This window comes from Cervus canadensis, chromosome 4 (assembly GCF_019320065.1).
Source record: "Cervus canadensis isolate Bull #8, Minnesota chromosome 4, ASM1932006v1, whole genome shotgun sequence".
Classification (NCBI taxonomy): Eukaryota; Metazoa; Chordata; class Mammalia; order Artiodactyla; family Cervidae; genus Cervus; species Cervus canadensis.
The window spans coordinates 49231825-49257799 of NC_057389.1; the positions used below are offsets into that span (position 1 = coordinate 49231825).

General features: G+C 36.5%; 1 protein-coding gene across 1 annotated transcript in view; it reads left to right on the forward strand.

The window, feature by feature from the left end:
* LOC122439739 (sperm-associated acrosin inhibitor-like) overlaps window positions 1-25975 on the forward strand; it is a 151425-nt gene that overhangs the window by 90564 nt on the left and 34886 nt on the right. The gene's annotated exons all lie outside the window — the stretch shown is intronic.

The window sequence follows — 25975 nt, forward strand, 5'->3', positions numbered from 1 at the left end:
AATGAATCAACTCTTTGCATGAGGTGGCCAAAGTACTGGAGTTTCAGCTTCAGCATCAGTCCTTCCAATGAACACCCAGGACTGATCTCCTTTAGGATGGACTGGTTGGTAAAATTTTTATGGAACCATAAAAGACTCAGAATTACCAAAGAAGTCCTAAGGGAAAAGAACAAAATAATCAAAACAGCATGGTATTGGCACAAGACCAGAAAATACATCAACAGAACAGAATAGAGGGTACAGAAATAAAACCACACACCTAGAGTTAATTAATCTTCAACAAAGGAGGCAAGAATATACAATGGAAAAAGGATGATCTCTGGCAAATGGTATTGGGCAAGCTGGATAGCCACATGAAAATCAGTGAAGTTAGAACACTCCTTCAAACCATACACAAAAATAAACTCAAAATGACTTAAAGACTTAAATATAAGATAGGACACCATAAAATTCCTAGAAGAGAACATAGGCAGAACATTCTCTGACACAAATTGTCGCAATATTTTCTTGGGCAGTCTCCCAAGGGAATAGAAATGAAAGCAAAAATAAGCAAATGGGATCTAATCAAACTTAAAAGCTTTTGCACAGCAAAGGAAATCATCAGGAAAACAAAAAGACAACCTGAGAACTGGGAGAAAATATTTGCACATTATGAAACCAACAAGAGGTTAATTTCCAAAATATGCAAACATCTCATCAGCTTAATATCAAAAAAACAAACAACCCAATCAGAAAATGGACAGAACTAAATAGACATTACTCCAAAAAAGACATAGAGATGGCCAACAGGCACACGAAAAGATGCCCCACATTGTCAGTTATTAGATAAATGCAAGTCAAAACTACAATGAAGTTATCACCTCATACCAGTCAGAATGCCCATCATTAAAAAATCTACAAAAAATAAATAGTGGAGAGAGCATGGAGAAAAGGAGCCCTTCTGCACCATTGGTGGGACTGTAAATTGGTGTAGCCACTGTGGAGAACACTTACAGAGGTTCCTTAAAAAACTGAAAATAGAGTTACCATATGATCCTGTAATCTTGCTCTTGGGCATATTTCTGGAGGAAACCATAATTTGAAAGATACATGTACCCCAGTGTTCACTGCAGCACTATGTACAATAGCCAAGACAGGGAAGCAACCTAAATGTCCGTTGACAAATGAATGGATAAAGAAGATACATACATACATATATATGTATATATATATATCTTCCCTGGTGGCTCAAACGGTAAAAAAAATCTGCCCACAATGTGGCAGACCCAGGTTTGATCCCTGGGTTGGGACAATCCCCTGGATAAGGAAATGTCAACCCACTCCAGTATTCTTGCCTGGAAAATTCTATGAACAGAGGAGCCTGGAGGGCTACAGTCCATGGGGTCACAAAGAATTGGACACGACTGAGCAACAAACACTTCCGCTTTTCATATATATATATATATGTATATATACATGAAATGGAATATTACTCATAAAAACAAATGAAATTATGCCATTTGTAGCAACATAGATGGACCTAGAGATTATCATGTAAGTGAAGTAAGTCAAAGAAAAACAAATATCATATGATATCACTTATATGTGGAATCTATGAATCTATGATACAAATATACTTATTTACAAAATAGGAACATACATAAAAAAAGACCTGTGGTTATCAAAGGGGAAATGGTTGAGTGGAGGAATAGATGGGTAGCTTGGGATTAGCAAATACAAGCTACTATATATAAAAAATAGACAAACAGCAAGATTTGACTGTATAGCACAGGGAGATATACTCAATATCTTATAATGACCTGTAGTGAATAAGAATATGAAAGAGTAATTCTAAAATATGAAAAATTCTAATCTACACAAAATTCTGAAACATAACATTGTCAACAGATGTGGTCTTAAACTAAGGTTTTGTCTAGTTGTATTTTCTGATACTAAACCTCTAATGATAAGAAAGAATGCTTAATGATTCTCTAGATTAAAGAGGTTGCACTAGAATATAAATCGCTCTATCCTTTATGGAGAAAGTTTCACTATGAAAAATACTCATAGTAGTTGAACTAAATGTTCTTAATGACATCGTAAGAATTGTTAATTATATATGGCTAATGCATTACCACTTGGATATTAGTGTCTTTTTTATATGATAATATGAATGTTGATGTTAACCATGGTTGTTCTCTGTGGTTATCAGAAAGAAATGATCTGTTGAATATTTTACCACAGAGTATACTCCCACTGTTTCTGCAAGACCTGAAACCAGTTTGATCTCAAATTTTAAAGATATGAATAAGCCAGAATTATTTGTCTGATATGTTGAGTATTTTTAATGATTTTAATATATCCCTTCAAAGAAGGAGTATTAAGATTTTTTTTTAATGAGCAAAGGTGAAAAATAAAAGTTAGATGTTTGTATGAACAGAGTATCTACAAATTGTTATGACATATATGATGATTTAACAATTATTAATAGCTAGTGATAAATTTGGTGTTGAATGCCTGTGAACAGTTAACACCAAAATCTTACATATTTGTATCTAATTTAAATTTTATTTTCTGTCAAAAGAATATTCATGTATAGAAAAATTTTTAAATTAATTTGTTTATTTTAATTAGAGGCTAATTACTTTACAATATTGTAGTGGGTTTTGCCATACATTGACATGAATCAGTCATAGGTGTATATGTGTCACCCATCCTGAACCCCCATCACCCTCCCTCCCCATCTCATCCCTCAGGGTTGTCCCAGTGCACTGGCTTTAAGTGCCCTGTTTCATGCATCAGACTTGGACTGGTGATCTATTTCACATATGGTAATATACATGTTTCAATGCTATTCTCTCAAATCATCCTACCCTTGTCTTCTCCCACAGAGTCCAAAAGTCTGTTCTTTATGACTCTTTTGCTGTCTTGCATAAAGGGTCATCATTACCATCTTTCTAAATTCCATATATATGCATTAGTATAGGGTATTGGTGTTTTTCTTTCTGACTTACTTCACTCTGTATAAAAGGCTCCAGTTTCATCCACCTCATTAGAACTGATTCAAATGTGTTCTTTTTAATAGCTGAGTAATATTCCATTGTGTATATTTACCACAGCTTTCTTATCCACTCATCTGCTGATGGACATCTAGGTTGCTTCCATGTACTAGCTATGGTAAACTGTGCTGTGATGAACATTGGGGTACATGTATCTCTTTAAATTCTGATTTCCTTGGTGTATATGCCCAGCACTGGGATTGCTGGGTCATATGGCAGTTCTATTTCCAGTTTTTTAAGAAATCTCCACGCTGTTCTCCATAGTGGCTATACTAGTTTGCATTCTCACCAATGGTGTAAGAGGGTTCCCTTTTGTCCACACCCTCTCCAGCATTTATTTTTTGTAGAGTTTTTGATAGCAGCCATTCTGACCAGCGTGAGATGGTACCTCATTGTGCTTTTGATTTGCATTTCTCTGATAATGAGTGATGTTGAGCATCTTTTCATGTGTTTGTTAGCCATCTGTATGTCTTCTTTGGAGAAATGTCTGTTTAGTTCTTTGGTCCATTTTTTGATTGGGTCATTTATTTTTCTGTTATTGAGCTGCTTGAGCTGCTTGTATATTTTTGAGATAAATTCTTTGTCAGTTGCTTCATTTGCTATTATTTTCTCCCATTCTGAACACTGTCTTTTTACCTTGCTTAAAGTTTCCTTCATTGTGCAAAAGCTTTTAAGTTTAATTAGGTCCCATTTATTTTTGCTTTTATTTCCATTACTCTGGGAGATGGGTCATAAAGGATCCTGCTGTGATTTTTGTCAGAGAGTGTTTTTCCTATGTTTTCCTCTAGGAGTTTTATAGTTTCTGGTCTTACATTTAGATCTTTAATTCATTTTGAGTTTATCTTTGTGTATGGTGTTAGAAAGTGTTCTAGTTTCATTCTTTTACAGGTGGTTGACCAGTTATCCCAGCACCACTTGTTAAAGAGATTGTCTTTATTCCATTGTATATTCTTGCCTCCTTTGTCAAAGATAAAGTGTCCATAGGTGCATGGATTTATCTCTGGACTTTCTATTTTGTTCCATTGATCTATATTTCTGTCTTTGTGCCAGTACCATACTGTCTTGATGACTGTAGCTTTGTTAGTAAAGTCTGAAGTCAGGCAGATTGATTCCTCCAGTTCCACTCTTCTTTCTCAAGATTGCTTTGGCTGTTTGAGGTTTTTGTATTTCCATACAAACTGTGAAATTATTTTTTCTAGTTCTGTGAAAAATACTGTTGGTAGCTTGATAGGAATTGCATTGAATCTATAGATCACTTTGGGTAGTATACTCATTTTCACTATATTAATTCTTTTGACCCATGAACATGGTATATTTCTCCATCTATTTGTGTCATCTTTGATTTATTTCATTAGTGTTTTCTAGTTTTCTATATATAGGTCTTTTGTTTATTTAGGTATATTTATTTCTAAGTATTTTATTCTTTCCCTTGCAATGGTGAATGGAATTGTTTCCTTAATTTCTCTTTCTGTTTTCTCATTGTTAGTGTATAGAAATGCAAGGGATTTCTGTGTGTTAATTTTATATCCTGCAACTTTGATTAGCTCTAGTGTTTTTCTAGTGGTGTCTTTAGGGTTTTCTGTGTAGAGGATCATGTCATCTGCAAACATTGAGTTTTATTTCTTTTCCAATCTGGATTCCTCTTATTTCTTTTTCTTCTCTTATTGGTGTTTCTAGAACTTCCAAAACTATGTTGAATAGTAGTGGTGAGAGTGGGCACCCTTGTCTTGTTCCTGACTTTAGGGGGAATGCTTTCAGTTTTTCTCCACTGAGGATAATGTTTGCTGTGGGTTTATCATATATGGATTTTATTATGTTGAGGTATGTTCCTTCTATGCCTGCTTTCTGGAGGGTTTTTATCATAAATAGCTGTTGAATTTTGTCAAAGGTTTTCTCTGCATCTATTGAGTTAATCGTATGGTTTTTAATCTTTCAATTTGTTAATGTGGTGTATCACATTGATTGATTTGTGAATACTGAAGAATCCTTGCATCCCTGGGATAAAGCCCACTTGGTCAAGATGTATGATCTTTTTAATATGTTGTTGGATTCTGTTTCATGCATAGAAAATTTATGTATGAAATGGATCCATATCTATTTCTTTCATGCATAGGAAACTTATGCATGAAATGGATCCAAATCTGTTTCTTTCATCAGATCTAATTTCAATTTAACTGTAATTTTACACAACTCATTTTGGAACTGGTTACTGATGAAAAATTAAATGTCAGTTTTAAAAATACAACATCACTTACTTTACATCCTATAAAAGTTAAGAGTGAATATCCTGAGCTTTGTTGAAATTGCTTTAAATTGCTTCTGAAAAAACTTAAGTAAATATTGTTTAGATTGTTTTTTATTTAAATAAAACAACAAAACAAAGAGTTTTAAACATACATTATCCTCTGAGACAGCTTTATCCTCTGGAGACAAGATTAGATGAATTGACTAGCAAGGGGCATATTAAAACCTATAAAACTACAAGAACACAATTCTTTCAAAATAGTCAAATAGGTGTTTCTTACTGGGAATTGCTATTGTACTCAATTATAATTGCAAAAACAATACATTGTGAGTGAAAAAATAGCAATTAACTATATTAATCACCTATTTGCTCAATTCAATAAACAAGTAAGTACAGTTTTCTAATTTTTTCTCTTTTTTATTTTGTATTTGCATTTACTTAACTTATTAAAATTAATTTTATATGTGAATTTAATAATGTTGACTATTGTTTTGAGAAATTTTTATCATTTTCTAGTAATGCATTTTGCATTTTATAAAATTATTGATCTTTGAAGGATTGAACATTAAAAAATAATTGGTCTTTAGATAAAAGTGGTTAAAGAATTTCACTTGAGAGTTTGGTGACTCTATGGCTAAAGGTGGAGTCCCTAGGGAGATAAAGGAAGAATAGCATTTTTGAGCCTCATAACAAAATACATCTCCTTGGACTAAAACTGGGCCAGCAGGAAAAGGAGTTGACTTGTGTGGAGAGGTGCTTGGTTGAATTTGGACCTTTAGATTGTAAAATGATGATAGAAAATTCAGATACAGGGTCTAGCAGGAGATTGGAGAGATGGGACTGAAGCTCAGGTCATGGAAAAGCACAAGAAATCATTTGCACAGATGTTGTAGTTGGGTCATGAAAATGGCAAGACATTCAAAAGAATGAATATCCTATGAGAACTGAGCATGCAGATTTTATCACAGAGTGACTTTCAATAAAATTGTTTTACACATTTCACAAATGTTGTTATTTTCCAAACTGATTTAATGTTTTCTAAAGAGCTGGGCTTAGAAAAGACAGGAACTAGAGATCAAAATACTAACATTCATTGGATCATAGAGAAAGTAAGGAAATTCCAGAAAAACATCTACTTATGCTTCATTGACTATGCTAAAGTCTTTGACTGTGTGGATCACAACAAACTGGAAAATTCTTAAAGATGGGAGTACCAGAACATCTTACTTGTCTCCTAAGAAACCTGTAGGCAGGTAAAGAAGCAACAGTTAGAATCGGACATGGAGCAATGGACAGGTTCAAAATTGAGAAACAAGGCTGACAAGGCTATATTGTCACCCTGCTTATTTTATTTCTGTGAAGAGTACATCATGTGAAATGCGGGGCTAGATGAACCACAAGCTGGAATCACAAGATTGCCAGGAAAAATATCAGCAACCTTAGATATGCAGATGATACCACTCTAATGGCAGAAAGTAGAGAGAAACAGAAGAGCCTCTTGATGGAGGTGAAAGAAGAGAGTGAAAAACCTGTGAAGAGTACATCATGTGAAATGCAGGGCTAGATGAACCACAAGCTGGAACCACAAGATTGCCAGGAAAAATATCAGCAACCTTAGATATGCAGATGATACCACTCTAATGGCAGAAAGTAGAGAGAAACAGAAGAGCCTCTTGATGAAGGTGAAAGAAGAGAGTGAAAAACCTGGCTTGAAACTCGGCATGAAAAAGATGAAGATCATGGCATCCAGTCTCATCATTTCATGGCAAATAGAAGGGGAAAAAGTTGAAGCAGTGATAGATTTCATTTTCTTAATCTCCAAAATCACTATGAACGGTGAGTGCAGTCGTTAAAGTAAAAGACACTTGCTCCTTGGAAGGAAAGCTATGAAAAACTTACTGTATTAAAAAGGAGAGACATCACTTTGCTGCCAAAGATCTGTATAGTCAAAGCTATGGTTTTTCCAGTAGTCATGTATGGATGTGAGAGTTGGACCATAAAGAAGTGCTAAGCACTAAAGAATTGATGTTTTTGGATTGTGGTTCTGAAGTCTCCTGTGAGTCCCTTGGACTGCAAGATCAAATCAGTTGATCCTCAGGAAAACAGCCATGAATATTTATTGGAAGGACTGATGCTGAAGCTCCAATACTTTGGCCACCTGATGCAAAGAGCTGACTCATTGGAAAAGACCCTGATAATAGGAAAGATTGAAAGTGAAAGGAGGAGGGGGTGGCAGAGGATGAGGTGGTTAGATAGCCCAAACTCCAGGAGATAGTGAAGGACAGGGAAGCCTGGCACTTGCAGTTCATGGAGTCGCAGAGACATGACTGAGCAACTGAACGACTATTCTCCCCCCAGCTTTATACTCTTGTACAAGGCCATCTGAATGTGAACTCCTTGAGAATAGAGGCTTTATCTGCCTAGTACCTAGAATGGTGTCTGGAATAGTGTGGGCACCCAACAAATGTTTGTTATACAAATCAATAGGTTTTATTTGCCTGTGCTCTGAAAAAAAAAAATTATTACTATTTTATAGACAATAAGTAGATCTGGAGATCAGAAAACAGAGAATTGCCAGATTATATCTAAAAGGTTGATACGAAGTATCAGCTAATTTAAACATCTGAAAAAAATAAGCAGGAAAATTGGCTCCCATTTGAGGAATTGTTTTCTAATTTTGCAAACAAAATTTTATTTTGATACATTATTTGTCCATTAATGCTTCTAGGCTCTGTTATTCTAGTCCCTTCTGGGTTTGTAGACAACATAAGGTTATGGTTAGGAGCAGGGTCATTGAGCGTAAATTACAAGCCTCCTTTGTAAACTACAAGGTTGCATGGCTTACCTTGTCTAAGTTTAATTACCTCATTTGTAAAATGGGGATGACAATGGTAACAGGCTTATAGGACTGTGGGGAGGGTTCACTGAGACAAAGTAAATAAGACACAGTACTTGGCATGGTGCATATCCTCACTGAACATGGGCTAATTATTGTCAGTACTTACCTCTGCTTGTAAGGCTGGGCCAAGGTGTAAGTATTCCCTTTCCTTTTCTGGAATACCTGTATTCTCATCTAAAGCTTCAGATGGTTATTTCCATTCTCAGTTTACTTTTCATATGAGCTTTTCATATGAGTACCATGTGTTGTTCATGTCTTTTTCCTAGTCAGCCCAGCATTTTCATACTACAGAGAAACTACTTATAAGTCAGAAATTTCTAACTATTCCTGTTTATTTCCCTACTAAACTAGAATTATTGTGGACTCTCTTTTTTTGAAGAGGGGAAAATAAAAGAATTTTTCTGGTTCTCTCTTTTTTATTCTATAGCAGCACAAGTTGTACCTTTTTGGGGAAAAGATTCTGCTTTTGTTATTTTTTGTGAGGTAGAGATGGAAAGATGAAATAATGCAGTAGTCTTCAACTATACAAGATGATAAAAATTAATAAGAGAAAGTCAGTATATTAAGAGCCTCTTTACTTTGAGAGACTCAAGAGACCTGAAACCTTATCACCCCCACTCCAGAGAGCCACCCAGATGACCAGGACCCTACTGACCAGGGCACTGGAGACAGGAGGGAGAAGGGTATGAGAGGATGAGGGTCTCGCTGATTAGCAGAGACGGGCTGTGTATATACTGATACGGTGATGAAGAGACTTGTGTGCTCTTTTCTGAACTCAGCTGGCTCCGTTCCTCAGAGTTAAGTTAACAGTGAGGCTGGCATCTAGTGGCAGCAACAGGTACTAGGAACAGAGCACAAAAGCCTAAGGAGAGAGCTCTTCATTTTTCATTTCTCCAGATTCAATATAGTGATTTCATCTCTCTGTATTAGTTGAGATCTTTCAGCCATAAGTGACAGATTATAGAACAGATTAAGTAAAAAAGAAAAGGGATTTTATTGACTGATGTAATATGAATGATGGGATGGAGTAAGAATTAGGCATGCTTGAATTAAGGGTCAAATGATAAGCACTCTCTCCCTTTCTCTCAAAAATATGCTTGTCCCCCAAAGCTCTTAACTCTTCTTCTTTCCTTCTATTAATATTCCCTTATTTTCTCCACTACTGAAGGTGGGCTTCATTCATGAATTTGAGGTAGAAATTCTTAAACAATTGTATTCAGGTATAGGGGGAATATTTTCTGTTTTGTTCATGTCTTTAGGTGAGATTAGCAGGACAGGGACTGACCTTGCAGATAAACCAGCAATTTGGGATAAATTGATTCAGGGGAGTGTTCATAAGCACATTTGATAACAGACCCAAGCAAAATGAAAGGTGACTTGAAACAATCAGTACCCAGAGATGAATACCTCCCTTTCAGTATTGTGTTTATTTGTAATAAATGTGATACTCAGTTCTCCATTAGTTTTCTTTTGTTTCCAATTTTGTTCCAAATTTGGATGAAGCATAGAGTTGTGTTACTTATTTAATATACATCTTCAAGTTTCAAAAGAAATAATTTTCAAAAGTCATGAAAAGAATAATCAAGTATTCTCGGTTACCCATTATCACATTTTCCATACTTTTCAAATTTAATATGAGGACCAAATTCCCTAAAGAAAAGAGAAAAAAATAAAGATTAGTATCATAAAGAAAGAGGGCTTTGCTTCACATTCCTTTCTCTTCCAAATGAAGTCCTGAGAAGGAAAGCTGCTTCTATAATTCCCTTTACCCCATCTCTTTTCTATTTCTGTTCATGACCACCACAGTTGGCACATTCCCCACCCATGTCTTAAATATTCAAAAAGTGTTCTGAAGATGACGGAGGAGTAGGTGGGTGTCGAGTACATCTCTCCCCACGGATACATAAGAAATACACCTTCAGGCACAGAAGTGTATGCAGAACACAAGCTGAGAGTGGACAGGAGTACCTGACCGGTGGAAACGAATATATAGAACCGTGCAAAACTCAAGGTCAAGCCCTGAGCCTTTGGAGTGAGACCACTGACTCCAAGACCCTAGACTACCAGAGAACTAACCCTAGGGAGTAGCAAATAGTGAGAACTCACACAAAGGAAACCACTTGAATAAAAGACCCAGCCATCACCCAACCACCAGTAGCACCCTGTGCAGAATGCCTCATCTAAACAACAAACAAAACAAAAATACAAATCCAGTCATCAGCAGACAGGATTACCACCTCACTCAGCCTTGCCCATCAGAGGAAAAACAAACAAACAAAAAAACCCAGCACAAATCCCACCCTATATGAAGCTTACACAAACCATTGGACCAACCTTAGGAGGGCAGAAACCAAAAGGAGGAAAGAATTCTACCTTGAATCCTGGGAAAAAGAGACCTCAAACACAATAACTTAAAAAAAAAAAAAAGAGACGGCAGAGAAATACTACAGAAATGAAGGAACAAACTAGAAACACAGAAGCTCAAATAAATGAAGAGGAAACAGGCAAACTACCTGAAAAAGGAATCAGAATAATGATAGTAAAGATGATCAAAAACCTTGAAAACAGAATGGAGAAAATGCGAGAGAGAATTAATTAACAAAGACCTAGAAGAATTAAAGAATAAACATACAAATAACAGAATTACTGAAATTAAAAATACTCTAGAAGGAATCAATAGCAGAGTATCTGAAGCCGGAGGACAAATCAGTAAGCTGGAAGATAAAATAGTGGAAATAACTTCTAAGAGCAGAATAAAGTAAAAAGAATGAAAAGAACTGAGGATAGTCTCAGAGACCTCTGGGACATTATCAAACACACCAGCATTTGAATTATAGGGATTCCAGAAGAAGGGGAGAAAAAGAAAGGGTAGGAGAAATTTTTTGAAGAAGTTATAGTTGAAAATTTCCCCAACATGGGAAAGGAAATGGTCAATCAAGTCCAAGAGGTGCAGAGAGTCCCATATAGGATAAACCCAAGGAGAAGCGTGCTAAGACACATACTAATCAAGCTAACAATGACTAAACACAAAGAAAGAATATTAAAAGCAGCAAGGGAAAAGCAATAAGTAACATACACGGGAAACCCCATACGTTTAACAGCTGATCTTTCAGCAGAAACTCTGCAGGCCAGAAAGGAATGGCAGGATATATTTAAAATACTGAAAGGGAAACATCTACAACCAAGATTACCGTACCTGGCAAGGATCTCATTCAGAACTGATGGAGGAATAGAAAACTTTTCAGACAAGCAAAAGTTAAGAGAAGTCAGTACCACCAAACCAGCTTTACAACAAATGTTGCTGCTGCTGCTGCTGCTAAGTCACTTCAGTCGTGTCCGACTCTGTGCGACCCCATAGACGGCAGCCCACCAGGCTCCCCCGTCCCTGGGATTCTCTAGGCAAGAATACTGGAGTGGGTTGCCATTTCCTCCTCCAGTGCATGAAAGTGAAAAGTGAAAGTGAAGTCTCTCAGTCGTGTCCGACTTGTAGCGACCCCATGGACTGCAGCCCACCAGGCTCTTCCGTCCATGGGATTTTTCAGGCAAGAGTATTGGAGTGGGGTGCCATTAAGGGACTTAAATAGTCAAGAAATACAAGAGAAGAAAAAGATCTACAAAATCAACCCCAAACAGTTAAGAAAATGACAATAGGAACATATATATCAATAATTACTCTAAATATAAATGGATAAAATGCCCCAACCAAAAGACACAGACTGGCTGAATGGATACAAAAAGAAGACCCATATATATGCTATCTACAAGAAACCCACTACAGACCTAAAGATACATATAGACCGGAAGTGAGAAGATGGAAAAATATATCCCATGCACATTGGGAGCAAAAGAAGCTGGAATAGCAATCCTCATATCAGACAAAATAGAACTTAAAGTAAAAATTACAATAGATAAGGAAGGACACTACATAATGATCAAGGGATCAATCCAAGAGGAAAACATAACAATTGTAAATATCTATGCACCCAATATAGGAGCACCTTAATACATAAGGCAAATATTAACAGACATAAAAGGAGAAATTGACAATAACACAATAATAGTAGGAGATTTTAACACCCCACTCACACCAATGGATAGATCAGCAAAACAGAATATTAATAAGGAAACACAAATCTAATGATACATTATATGAGATGGATCTCATTGATATCTTCAAGACATTCCATCCAAATGCAGAAGAATATACCTTCTTCTTAAGTGCACATGGAACATTCTCCAGCATAGACCACATCTTGGGTCACAAATCAAACCTCAGTAAATTTAAGAAAATTGAAATCGTATCAAGCATCTTCTCTGACCACAATGCTATGAGAGTAGATATCAATTACAAGAAAAAAGATGTAAGAAACACAAACACATGGAGATTAAGCAATATGTTTCTAAATAACCAACAGGTTACTGAAGAAATCGAAAGGGAAATAAAAAAAATTCTAGAAACAAATGACATTGAAAACGCAACAACTCAAAACCTATAAGATGCAGCAAAAGCAGTCCCAGAGGGAAGTTTATAGCAATACAATCCTACCTCAAGAAACAAGAAAAACATCGAATAGACAACTTAACTTTACACCTAAAACAACTGGAAAAAGAACCAAAAAAAACCCCAAAAAATTAGTAGAAGGAAAGAATTCATAAATATCAGAGCAGAAATAAATGAAAAAGAAATGAAAGAAACAATAGTAAAGATTAATAAAACTAAAAGCTGGTTCTTTGAGAAGATAAAATTAAAAAACCTTTAGCCAGACTCATCCAAAATAATAATAATAATAATAAGAGAGAGAGAAGAGTCAAATCAACAAAATTAGATATGAAAAAGGAGACGTTACAATAGACAATACAGAAATACAAAGGATTACAAGATACTATTATGAACAACTATATGGCAAAAAAATGGATAACCTGGAAGAAATGGACGGATTCATAGAAAAGTTCAATCTTCTAAGACTAAACCAGGAAGAAATAGAAATTATGAACAACCCAGTTACAAGCACTGAAATTGAAGCTGTGATAAAAAATCTCCCAAAAAGCAAAAGCCCAGGACCAGATGGCTTCACAGGAGAATTTTATCAAACATTTAGAGAAGAGCTCTTGCCTGTCCTTCTAAAACTCTTTCAAAAAACTGCAGAGGAAGGAACACTTCCAAACTCATCACCCTTATACCAAAACCAAACAAAGACAACACACAAAAAAGAAAAGTACAGACCAATATCACTGATGAACATAGATGCAAAAATCCTCAACAAAATTTTAGCAAACGGAATTCAGCAACACGCCAAAAAGCTCATACATCATGATCAAGTTGGGTTTATTCCATGGATGCAAGGATTCTTCAATATATGCAAATCAGTCAATGTGATGCACCATATTAAATTGAAAGATAAATACCATATGATCATCTCAATAGGTGCAAAAAAAGCCTTTGACAAAAATTCGGCACCCATTTATGATTGAAACTATTCAAAAAATGGGCATAGAAGGAACCTACCTCAACATAGTAAAGGCCATATATGATAAGCCTACAGCAAACATTATTCTTGATGGTGAAAAACTGAAAGCATTCCCCTTAAGATCAGGAACAAGACAAGGGTGTCCACTTTCACCACTGTTGTTCAACATAGTTCTGGAAGTCCTAGCTACAGCAATCAGAGAATAAAAAGAAATAAAAGGAATCCAGATTGGAAAAGAAGTAAAGCTCTCACTGTTTGCAGATGACATGGTACTGTACATACAAAACCTTAAAGATAGTATCAGAAAATTACTAGAGCTCATCAGTGAATTTAGCAAAGTTGCAGGATACAAAATCAATACACAGAAATCACTTGCATTTCTATATAATAACAATGAAAAAGCAGAAAGAGAAATTAAGGAATCAACCCCATTCACCATTGCAACAAAAAGGATAAAATATCTAGGAATAAACTTACCTAAGGAGACGAAAGAACTGTACACAGGGAATTATAAGACAATAATGAGAGAAATCAAAGATGACATAAACAGATGGGGAGATATTCCATGTTCCTGGGTAAGAAGCAATACTGTGAAAATGACGGTACTACCAAATGCAATCTACAGATTCAATGTGATCCCTATCAAATTACCATAGGCATTTTTCACAGAACTAGAACAAAAAATTTCACAATTCATAGGGAAACACAAAATACCCTGAATAGCCAAAGCAGTCTTGAAAAGACGAATGGAGCTGGAGGAATTGACTTTCCTGACTTCAGACTGTACTGCAAAGCTATTGTCATCACGACAGTATGGTCCTGGCACAAAAACAGAAACATAGACCAATGGAACAAGATAGGGAGCCCAGAAATAAACCCATGCACACATAGGTACCTTATTTTTGACAAAGGAGGCAAGAATGTAAATAGGGCAAAGATAGCCTCTTCAATAAATGGTGCTGGAAAAACTGGACAGCTACATGTAAAAGAATGAAATTAGAACATTCTCTAACACTATATTCAAAAATGGATTAAAGACCTAAATGTAAGCCCAGATTCCATAAAACTACAAAGCTTCTAGAGAAAAACATAGACAGGATAGTAAATGACATAAATCGTTTTTGGATCTGTCTCGTAATGGAAAGAAAAACAAAAACAAACAAATGGGACCTAATTAAACTTAAAAGGTTTTACACAGCAGAAGAAACCACAGTGAAAACAAAAAGGCAACCTAAAGGCTGGGAGAAAATATTTGCAAACATTGAGACCAACAAGGGATTAATTTCCAAAATATACAAACAGCTCATCAGTTTAATATAAAAACAAACAAGCAACCCAATCTGGGCAGAAGATCTAAATAGATATTTCTCCAAAGAAGACATACAGATAGTCTATATACAGAAGAAAAAATATTCAACATTGCTAGTTATCATAGAAATGCAAATCAAAACTACAATGAATTATCACCTTGCATCAAATAGAATGGCCATCATTAAAAATCTACAAATAATAAATGCTAGAGAGGCTCTGGAGAAACAGAAACCATTCTACACCATTGGTGGGAAAGTAAATTGGTAGAGCCTCTATGGAGAGTAATATAGAGGTTCCTTAAAAAACTAAAAATAGAGTTACCATATGATCCTACAATCCCACTCCTGGGCATATATCTGGATAAAACTCTTAATTTGAAGAGACCCAAGTACCCCAAGTTTCACTGCAGCACTATTTACAGTAGCCAAGACATGGAGGCAACCTAAATGTCTATCAACAGATAAGTGGATAAAGAAGATGTCGTGTGTGTATGTACACACACACACACACGCACGACTATTACCAAACCATATAAAATAATGAAATAATGCCATTTGTAGCAACATGGATGGACCTGGAGATGATCATATTAAGTTAAGTAAGTCAGAAAAAGACAAATATCATATGATATCGCTTATATGTGGAATCCTAAAAATGATGCAAATAAACTTATTTACAAACCAGAAATAGACTCATAGACATAGAAAAAACTTAGGATTACCAAAAGGGATAGGAGGTTTGGGGGATAAATTAGGAGTTTAGGATTAACATATACATACTAATATATATATAATATTTTATAATAATTTTAATAATATTTATTATAGTACATAATATTATATAATAGTTATTATTAATTTTGGGTTGGTTCCAAATTGGGAAAGGAGTACATCAAGGCTGTATATTGTCACCCTGCTTATTTAACTTATATGCTGAGTACATCATGCAAAATGTTGGGCTGGATGAAGCACAAGCTGGAATCAAGATTGCCGAGAGAAATACAATAACCTCAGATACGCAGATGACACCATCCTTATGGCAGAAAGTGAAGAGGAACTAAAGAGCCCCTTAATGAAAGTGAAAGAGGAGAGTGAAAAAGCTGGCTTAAAACTCAACATTCAAAAAACTAAGGTCATGGCATCCGGTTCTGTCACTCTGTGGCAAATAGATGGAGAAACAATGGAAACAGTGACAGACTATTTTCTTGGTCTCCAAAATCACTGCAGATGATGACTACAGCCATGAAATTAAAAGATGCTTGCTCCTTGGAAGAAGAACTATGACCAACTTAGACAGCATATTTAAAAGCAGAGACATTGCCAACAATGGTTTGTCTAGTCAAAGCTGTGGGTTTTCCAGTAGTCATGTATGGATGTGACAGTTGGACTATAAAGAAAGCTGAGCAGTGAAGAGCTGATGCTTTTGAACTGTGGTGTTGGAGAAGACTCTTGAGAGTCCCTTGGACTGCAGGGAGATCCAACCAGTCCATCCTAAAGGAGATCAGTCCTGAATATTCATTGGGAGGACTGATACTGAAGCTGAAACTCCAATACTTTGGGCACCTGACGTGGAGAACTGACTCACTAGAAAAGACCCTGATGCTGGGAAAGATAGAAGGAAGGAGGAGAAGGGGACGACAGAGGATGAGATGGTTGGATGGCATCACCGACTCAATGGACTTGAGTTTGAGCAAGCTCCAAGTCTTGGTGATGGACAAGGAAGCCTGGTGTGCTGCAGTCCATGGGATCACAAAGAGTCAGACATGACTGAGTGACTGAATTGAACTGATATATAAAGTAGATAAACAAGGACCCACTGTATAGCACTGATAACTATGCACACTCTCTGGCCTAGAGGATTCCATGGACTGTATAGTCCATGGGGTCGCATAGAGTTGGACATGACTGAGCGACTTTCACTTTCACATAATAGAAAAGACTCTGAAAAAGAACACACACACACATATGGAGAGGGGGAAGGAGCAGGGAAAGAAAGGAGGGGAGAAAAATACGTGTCAAAAAGAAAGAAATTCTATCCTGTAACTGCCTCTTCCATCAAATGACTCCTCACCCTAATCCCAATATTAGGCTTACATTTGGTATATATTTGATTTTCTCTCTTGGTTCAGGGATTGCAAACATAATTGTTTGTAGGAGCCAAGCTGGTAATATAAATAAATGAATTGGGCCACCTTTCCACAATAGAGAGAGGTGGGACTGTGGCTTTCTGAGATGCCTGGACTCCATTTGGATGGAGAGTTGCTACTAGATAACTGTTTCTTGCAAGTGAAGTCCTAGCTTACTGTCAATATAATGTTGTATTTTTAAAAATAAATTAGAAATCTGTATTTTTAGGTAAAATGAATTTTTCAAATACTGTCAACCATAAAAATTTAGTGATATACTGTTCTGGTTAAACAGAAGCAATACTGTTTTCTATTGCCATGAATTTTCTTATGCAATGTTTTCTTCTTGGCACATAAGACCACAAATTTATGAAGAGCTGGGGATGTGTTTCATACAATTGTGTTTTCTTGATAGTTATTATTAGGGCCCTACACTGAGTAGGCTTGTATTCTCCAGGTTTTTTTTGTTTCTTTTTCTGAGGGATTTACATTGTTCATAAATGGTGGCTGTCTCTCAGGATTATGATTCCAATTTATCAGAATTTTTCTTCAAAATACTAGCTAAGGGCAAAGACAGCCTTAGTGTTTTGACTGCCTCCCTCACTCAAAGAACATCAGGACTGTTCTTTTTGCCCTGAATACAGAAATGGCATAAAGGCCAAGTTTATACATGCAAGTCACAGTGATAATTAAAACAAATACACAGTCTCCTGTACCATCCCTGCCATTGGCATCAATATTCTCTGGCACACTTATAAAATGGGAAAGAAAGAAAAATGAAAAAGAGAGGGAGGAGGAGGGAAGGCAAGAAAGAAAGAAGGGAGGGAAAGAAAGGAGAGAGAAAGAGCCAGAACAGATCAGAGGCATGATCTTAGAACTTCTAAAACTTTCTCAAGTCTCCTAGTTGAGGCCGAAGAAAATCTCAGAACCATCTTTGAGAAGTCATTGGGTTGTAGCATACTGGAGAATCAAGCCTACAATGTAATTCTGCATCAACCTATTCTAATTTCCAAAAGCCCAGGCCATTCTGGGTAGGTCCTTCTTATGCGGGTCATTGTAGTGGTGTGCACCCAAATACCAGACAGTATGAAAAAAGCTTATGTGTAAGAACTAAGAAGACACTTCCAAGTTTCTTGCCTAATTAGCCCTGCCTGAGAAAGTGACAACCACCACATTATGTAATTTAATCTTCTACATAGTCTGATAATAGTCATGAATTCTCATTCTTCTTTCTTAGAAATCAGTGATAGATACTTGTTTAATTCACATTTTTCAGTTTCCAATTCTTTCCTTTAAAGTCATCCTCTGAGGCTAGTACTTGCTGTGAAGATGAGCCAGTATTACTTTTATTGGACTAATTTCTACACCTTGTTTCCTTCAGTGCTCAGAAATAATTCTCTTGGCATGGTAACATGATGCCAGAAATCCATGAAGATTCTTCTCAATGAAAGATATGCATAAAGGAGTTAGCTCAGCAGGCTTAAGATGCTCAAATCAATTCAAAAGAAGTAACTTATAAACCCTTGGGATATTCTGCCTAAGAATAACTTTGTAACCTAGGGCCATAGGCCATGCCAGCTAGTTTACCCTCAGGTGAATGTTTTTGTTCACCTGTGGTGCTGAGTCACTCTGTATCAGTTTAACTCCTGAGGGGAGGAGGCTGGAGACTAGTAGTTGTCAGTTGGGTAGGTGCTGTCTGTCCCCACTGAAAAGCCTAGACACCAAAGCTTTTGTGGGTTTCCCAGGTTGGCAGTACTTTATACAAGTTATGACACATCATAACTAGGAAAATTTAAGCACTACCTTTGTGACTTCTCTGGTAGAGGACAACTGGAAGATGGTGCTTGATCTCCCAGACTCTACCTGATGAGTTTTCTGCCTTTGCTGATTTTATTCCATATCCTTTCATTGTAATAAACTGTTACCATGCATATAATGGCTTTTCTGACTTCTATGAGTCCTACTAGGGAATCATCAAATTTGAGGGTACTCTTGGAGACTCCCAACATAGAGGATCTCATAGGTCATGAAAGAGTTACTGACAAGACACAAGACTAATTTGTAAAAACAGTTTCAAATAGAGCTAAAACATATTACAAGGAATGTTATTTTTAATCTAAATTTCCCATTGAATTTATTTGAAAGGCAAAAAAATATTAAAAGTTGACTGGCAGTTTTTATCCATGTAAGACCACGTAACCACTTTGTTACTCATGTGTATATCTACACCTGTGTTTTTGTCTATGTCTGTATCTATGTGTGTATCAGTACCTGTATTTATTTCTTCCAAGCTAAGGTATGGGTGCTGTTTATAGGTATGTCACTGTAAGTTGTTAAAGAAAATTTGATTTTTTAAAAATGGATTTCTATTTATGCTTGTATGATCTATAGACTATCTACTAATACAATCTCTGCACAATTCTGCCAAAATATTGTGTAAGCTTTTTATCTTTTGTTTTTAAATGAGTCAAATTTGAATGCTGACTAAATTTTTTTGAAAAAAATAATTAAAAAAATTTTTTTTAATTTATTTTTTCTCTTTACTATACGTGTAGTCTATCTCTAGTCTTCCAGTATTTTGTGAACCCGTGGAGGCTATTTAAAAAAAAATTACATGAATCAGCAAATCCAGTTCCTTGCTAAAATTATTGGAAATTTCTGTGAAGAAATACAGAGGGAAAAATAATGATATCTTATTTTGAACTTACCACTGATCAACACAAAGGAAACACTCATTCTTGTAAGTGAGGCCATTTGTCCCACAAACATATGCTGTCACTTCAGGACAGTCTACATCATAAAGAGGATCCAGTGGGTAATACATTTTACACGGGGGCTGCAAACATCATAAAATATCATATGAATAACAACGGATCGATTTTCCCTCATCTATTCCTGGCCTGTCACTTCTGCCCCACATAAAAGTAATATCAGATGTTACTAGTTAAATGGTTCTTTTTCAAGGTTTCGTCTCCTTTGGGCTTTAGTTAGTCAAGTTACTTTTCTGACTACAAAGTCCTCACCCATTCATCATCTGTTGAAGCCATAAACAGTGTAATAACTCAGTTTAAAGCCCAAATTGAAAGTTTTCCTTTAAACTTGGAGGCCCTGTGCCAGTAACTCAGAAATTTGTGAGTAGAGATAGGTATGTGAACTCCTAGAATACAGGGGTTTAAATGTAGTTCTTAAGAGTGAGGGTTCTGTATTGAGACTGGGATTAAATTCTGAACGTGTGCTTAGCTTCTCAGTTGTATCCAACTCTTTGTGACCCTTTGTACTGTAGCTGGCCAGAGTCTTCTGTCCATGGGATTTCCCAGACAAGAATACTGGAGAGGGTTACCATTTCATTCTCCAGGGGATCTTCCCAATTCAAGGATCAAACCGCATCTCCTCTGTCTCCTGCATTGCAGGTAGATTCTTGACCCACTGAGCTATTGTACCACTGTTAAAAACTTTTTGGCCTTGGACAAGTTACAGGGATTATTTCATTTAATGTTCAGAGATGCATTTTATTATTATAATGCTTCTGCTATATGGGGGTAAATTTAAGCCAGAAGAGGTTAAGATATATGCCCAAAGTCACACAGAAAACTTTCATTCTACTTTACCACTATGAAGTTTGAGATCCCTCCAAGAGAGTGATCAGATTAAAATCAGAATTCAGAACTGCTAGAAATTTAAATTTACCGCAGGCCATCTAGAGTAATCATGTGGTTTGAAGAGTTCTGCAAAAAGAACAGACACATTAGGTTAGTAGTTCTACATGGAATTTGATTTCACTCACTGAAGTTACTGACTGAATAAAGAAATGTAATGTAATTACTTATTTGCACAAAGTGTACAAAATAATTTATGGCAATAAATTTTGTAGGTTGTCTGCCTTTGTTAATTACTTCATCCATTTATTTATTCTCTGCTTCTTTTTCACAGTCCTGACTTCATTTATAAATGTGCTATGTCACTGAAGAAGGAGTAAAGACTATTTGGGGTTATATGATCTGAACATAAAAAAATAAAACTATTCAAAGATCAAAATATAACACAACTGAATTGCTCTTTAACCTTAACATAGGAAAGACTTTCTGGTAATGGTTCATTGATCTCTGTGCAGTAACAGAGAGAACTGATACACTTACGACATTCAAATAAAAATAATTTTTTCATGACCGAATATAAACTAAAAAATTCTGTTAAACTGGAAAAAATATTTGCAACACCTATCATAAAGGGTTCACATATACACACAAACCCCAAAGATATGGAAATAACCCTTAAATTTGTAAAAGATATTCAAATGCAGTATGATAAGAAAAATGCTAATAAAAACTATATTGAAATACCATCTATTACTACTGGTGGGAATGCAGATTGGCACAACTTTTATGAAGTGAAATTTGGCAACATTGAACAAAACTACTTTGCATTCATATCTGATCACAATTCAGGGAATTTACCCTGAAGATAACCTTCCAACAATAGAAAAATATATATGCATAAGATTATTTATTGCAGCATTGTTTTCATTGCAAAATATTGGACACAAACTAATGCCCCTACACCTAAAGACTGACTGAATAAACTTTGGTATATTCATCTAATAAAGTTTTATGCAGTTGCATAAAAGAATGAGGAAATCCCTGTAAACTGATATGCACTGGTTTTCAAGACATTCTTAAACTGGGAAAAGCACGATGCAAGTAGGTACCTATACTATGCTATCTTTTATGTAAGAAAGTAGGAAGAATGACAAAATGTACATATGTATGTTTATTTGAGCCAAAAGAAACACAGAAAAAATAAACTAGAGACTAATAAGATTAGTTACATAAAGGATGAGGATGGAACTGCAGTAGAAGGTAAAGGGTTTGAAGGCAACGACACTGTTAGAATCTAAACTTTTGTTCATTTTGTTTCATTTTTGTCATGTTCAAAATAATTTTAAATTGCATTTTGATTTTTCTTGACCCATGGGTTATATAGAAATGTGTTATTTATTTGATTTCAAAATAATGGAGGATTTTCCATAGAAACTCCTTTTCTAATGTGTGTGTGTGCACTCAGTCAGTCATGTCTGACTCTTGGTGACCCCCATGGACTGTAGCCTGTCAGGCTCCTCTGTTCATGGGATTATCCAGGCAAGAATACTGGAGTTGCCATTTCCTCCTTCAGAGGATCTTCCCATTGCAGGGACTGAACCTGTGTCTCCTGCATCTCCTGCATTGGCGGCAGATTCTTTTACTGCTGAGCCACCAGGGAAGCTCTCCCTTTCCATAGTGGCTGTGCTGAGTCACTCAGTCATGCCTGATTCTGTGTGACCCCATGGACTTTAGACTGCCAGGCTCCTCTGTCCACAGGGATTCTCCAGGCAAGAATAGTGGAATGGGATGCCATGCCCTTCTCCAGGGGATCTTCCCAACCTAGGAATCGAACCCAGGTTTCCCATATTGCAGGCGGAGTCTTTACCGTCTGAGCCACCAGGGAAGCCCCCCTTTCCGATAGTGATACTCAATTGATACCCAAGTTGTATTATCAAGCCCAAAGGCCTATGTTTCAGAAAAACTTTTCCCATCCAGTCACAAATGACTCTTCTTGTTTTCTACAATGAGAAGAAAAAACAGGTGTTTCTCTCCTAAGTTTGCTTACCTGAAAAAACAATATGTGCCAAAGTGGAGGATTCCAGGAAAAATATGGTCATACAGGGAAAGGCAGTCATTTGATCTCATCTAATGCCCTGCTTGGAGAGGCCTGTGGAAATGCCCAAGATAGTTTATTCATCATTTCTTGCACAGCTGTCTTTCCAAACCTAAGAGAACCCACTACTCTGAATTGAACTTGGTCATGGTGGTCTCAAACTGGCCTGGTCTCTAGGGATTCAGACCTGAGAAGGCTCTTCTGCCCTGAAGAGGGAAAAAAAAAACATTAAAATAACTTTTCCTCCCAGCCAGCAAGATTGTGTTATTATAATCTGTTTTGACTTGGAAGAGGAATTAGCCTCAAGGCTATCACCAGGACTGACTCCAGGCATGTTACATATAAATGGGTTTATCCTACAACATAAAGTAAGGTTAATGAATATGGATACTTTAAGAATTCTGAGAAAACAAGTATGATCTGAGGACTATCTTGTGCAATCAGGGGTATATCACTTTATAATACACATTGTTTGATTCCCTGGGGTAGACCAGTTTCTCCCACACTGAAATGCTCCGTTTCCTAGCTAAGTTTCTTCATCCAGGCCATTTACATGTGCTCAAATACAAATAGATTGAAAATGGAATTGTTGGTCTGGGGATCATAAAAATTATGTATACCTTTCCTGATAGATGAATCAAGATAGTTGATATTAATCATTTTTTTGATCCATATATAGGTACACATGATTTTGATGACATCTCTCTATCAATGAGATCCAAGTTCAAATTCTAGCTTCAACAGTTTTTAGAAGTGTGAGCCTCAGAAAAGGTGTGAACATCATAGGATACTGAGAATATCAAGTGATACTAGTATCAGTATAAGTGGAGTTTCTTTTGTAAGACTGGAAATATTTAGCCCAGAGAGAAGATAATTTCCAAGTTATTTACACTCAACTTCCCCATGCCCTACTCTATTCATTCTGTCTCTTCTCCAAATTGCAGTTGGTGGGCATGTAGAGAAGTAAAGGAGATCTATATTAGCCGTACAGAGGAAACAAAAGTGGGTGCTGGAGGAAAACAAACATAATGACAGAGAAGAGAGAGAGGTACCATCACTGACTTAGACTAAGAATCTGAAGAGCTGTTTACCTGAATGGGCTTGCTGCAAAATGTGAGTCTACTGTAGTTACCCTGAGGTCACAGCTAGCCTTGAGCAAAGTTACTGTTCTGTGGCCGGGGGCAAGTCGAGCAGAGGAGGCTGGCTCCCTGCTCAGTTGAGCGACCAATTGTTTGGCAAGAACCACCTCCTCTGATGTTTCTTGCTCCAGCAGGCAGGGACAGACCTGGATGTTCTGTACTTGTGGTTTTTGGTTGTGGATCATGAGGACAAGATGACATTTGCAAAGCAGATTTAATTACCTACCTCATTACAGACAATCTGGTTTACATTTTATTAGATACAAGGCTGGTTCTTTTTCCTGGTGTCTGCCTCCAGAGGTCGCTAAGCCCATCCTGCTTCTCAGAAAGTTTATCTGTTTTGTTCTTTCTAGGACAAGATTTCTGACATCAGCCAGGGAAACTCCAGCACCACAACTAATCACCTCCACAATACCTTAGTCTTCTGATGTTTTCATTTGTTTCCCTCCACTCCACCTTAATGTAGGCAAGCGTGAGAATTTGCCATTACGTGGAAAATTTCTCTCTCACACACTTTAAGCTCTCCTAGAGTAGTCCGTTAGTGCACCTTCTGCTGCTTGTCTTCCCTTCTCAGCCTGAGTCCCATAGACTGACATTTATATTAGACCCTTGGCGTGATCATATTCTCTTGACATCCTACTCTTGATTCTTCCCTCCTTCTTCCAAGCTGGGATGAATTCAGCATCCTGTTTTCCTGTCCCAGACCTGGGCTCTGGAGCAAGGAGAAAAAATTCCATACAATGAACTCTACAATCCTGATATCATTACTCCTCATCTAGGCCCTCTCGACTCCTGAAGAGGCCTCTTATTTAATGTCAGATTGCTACCTATGCCACCCGTCTCCATACAGTTTCCTTTTTTTAATCTAACTTTTTTCAACAAAACACACCTCCACATTACTTTGAATAGTAAACTTCACCTCTTCTTTACAGAATAGGGAAAACTCAGGATGAACTAGCTCCACTCCCTCCCCCGCCCCCCCTCCCCTTGCCTTGTAATTCTGGTAATTTATCATCTACATTTATCCTTCTCTCCACATCAGCTTACCTAGGGACTTACACATTCATCCATTCCTTTCTTTTTGCCAGTACCCGGTTTGTGGTTTACATTTCCCATCATATTTATTCCTCACAATAATCCCATGAGGTTTACTTAGTTCTGCAATTTGTAAAGGAAAAAGAAACTGAGGCTGAAAGGATTAAATTCATGTGCTGAAACTAACTACTAACAACGTTAAGAATGGACACAGATGGGATTCAAGCACAGATACCTTTAACTCTAAAGTCCGTATTCCACTACTTTTTTCTGTCATTTTAGAGAATGAATTTCCCCTTTAATTTACTATCTATAATCTTCTGAGACCAGTACCATGAACCTCTTGTGTGACACCCTGTGGCTTTCTTGGCAGTATCTTTGTTTGCTTCTAACTCCCTCTCTCCACAATCAGTACTCTTAATCTCTCCACGATACTATCCCTCCCCCACACCACCCTCCCCAGGTAATTAGATTGCATGCTCTGGGAAGGAAAAAGTCTATCTTTACCTAATTTTTACCTTGTAACTGCAGTACATTGCAGAGTTTTGTTTTTTAAATCAATTGATAAATATAGAGTAATATGTACAGAAGGAAGGAAGAAAGAAATCCATCCATTTTTTTAAACTGTGTTCTTGGATATTCTTGGGAGTATCATCTCAGATATATTTTAGACACACTGTATCTAGTCCACAAAGACATAATCTTACTGGAATTTTTATTAGTCACATAAATTTGGTAAAAGTAGCATCTTTATAATAGTTTTTTTTTACACTAATGTGTTTGATTACAAAAGTTTCAAACAGACACAAAAATATAGAAAATAATATAATGAGCTCATATATACCTATCATATAGATTCAGTAATTATCAGGATTGGCACTTTTGCTTTACCTATTCAATTTTTTAGAAAAATTCTAAAGCATTATAAAGTGTTCCAGGCATTGTCATTTCTTCCCTACAACTTCAACTGACATCTCTCATACAGAGAATTATTTTCTCAAATAATCTTACTGAGATTCACACA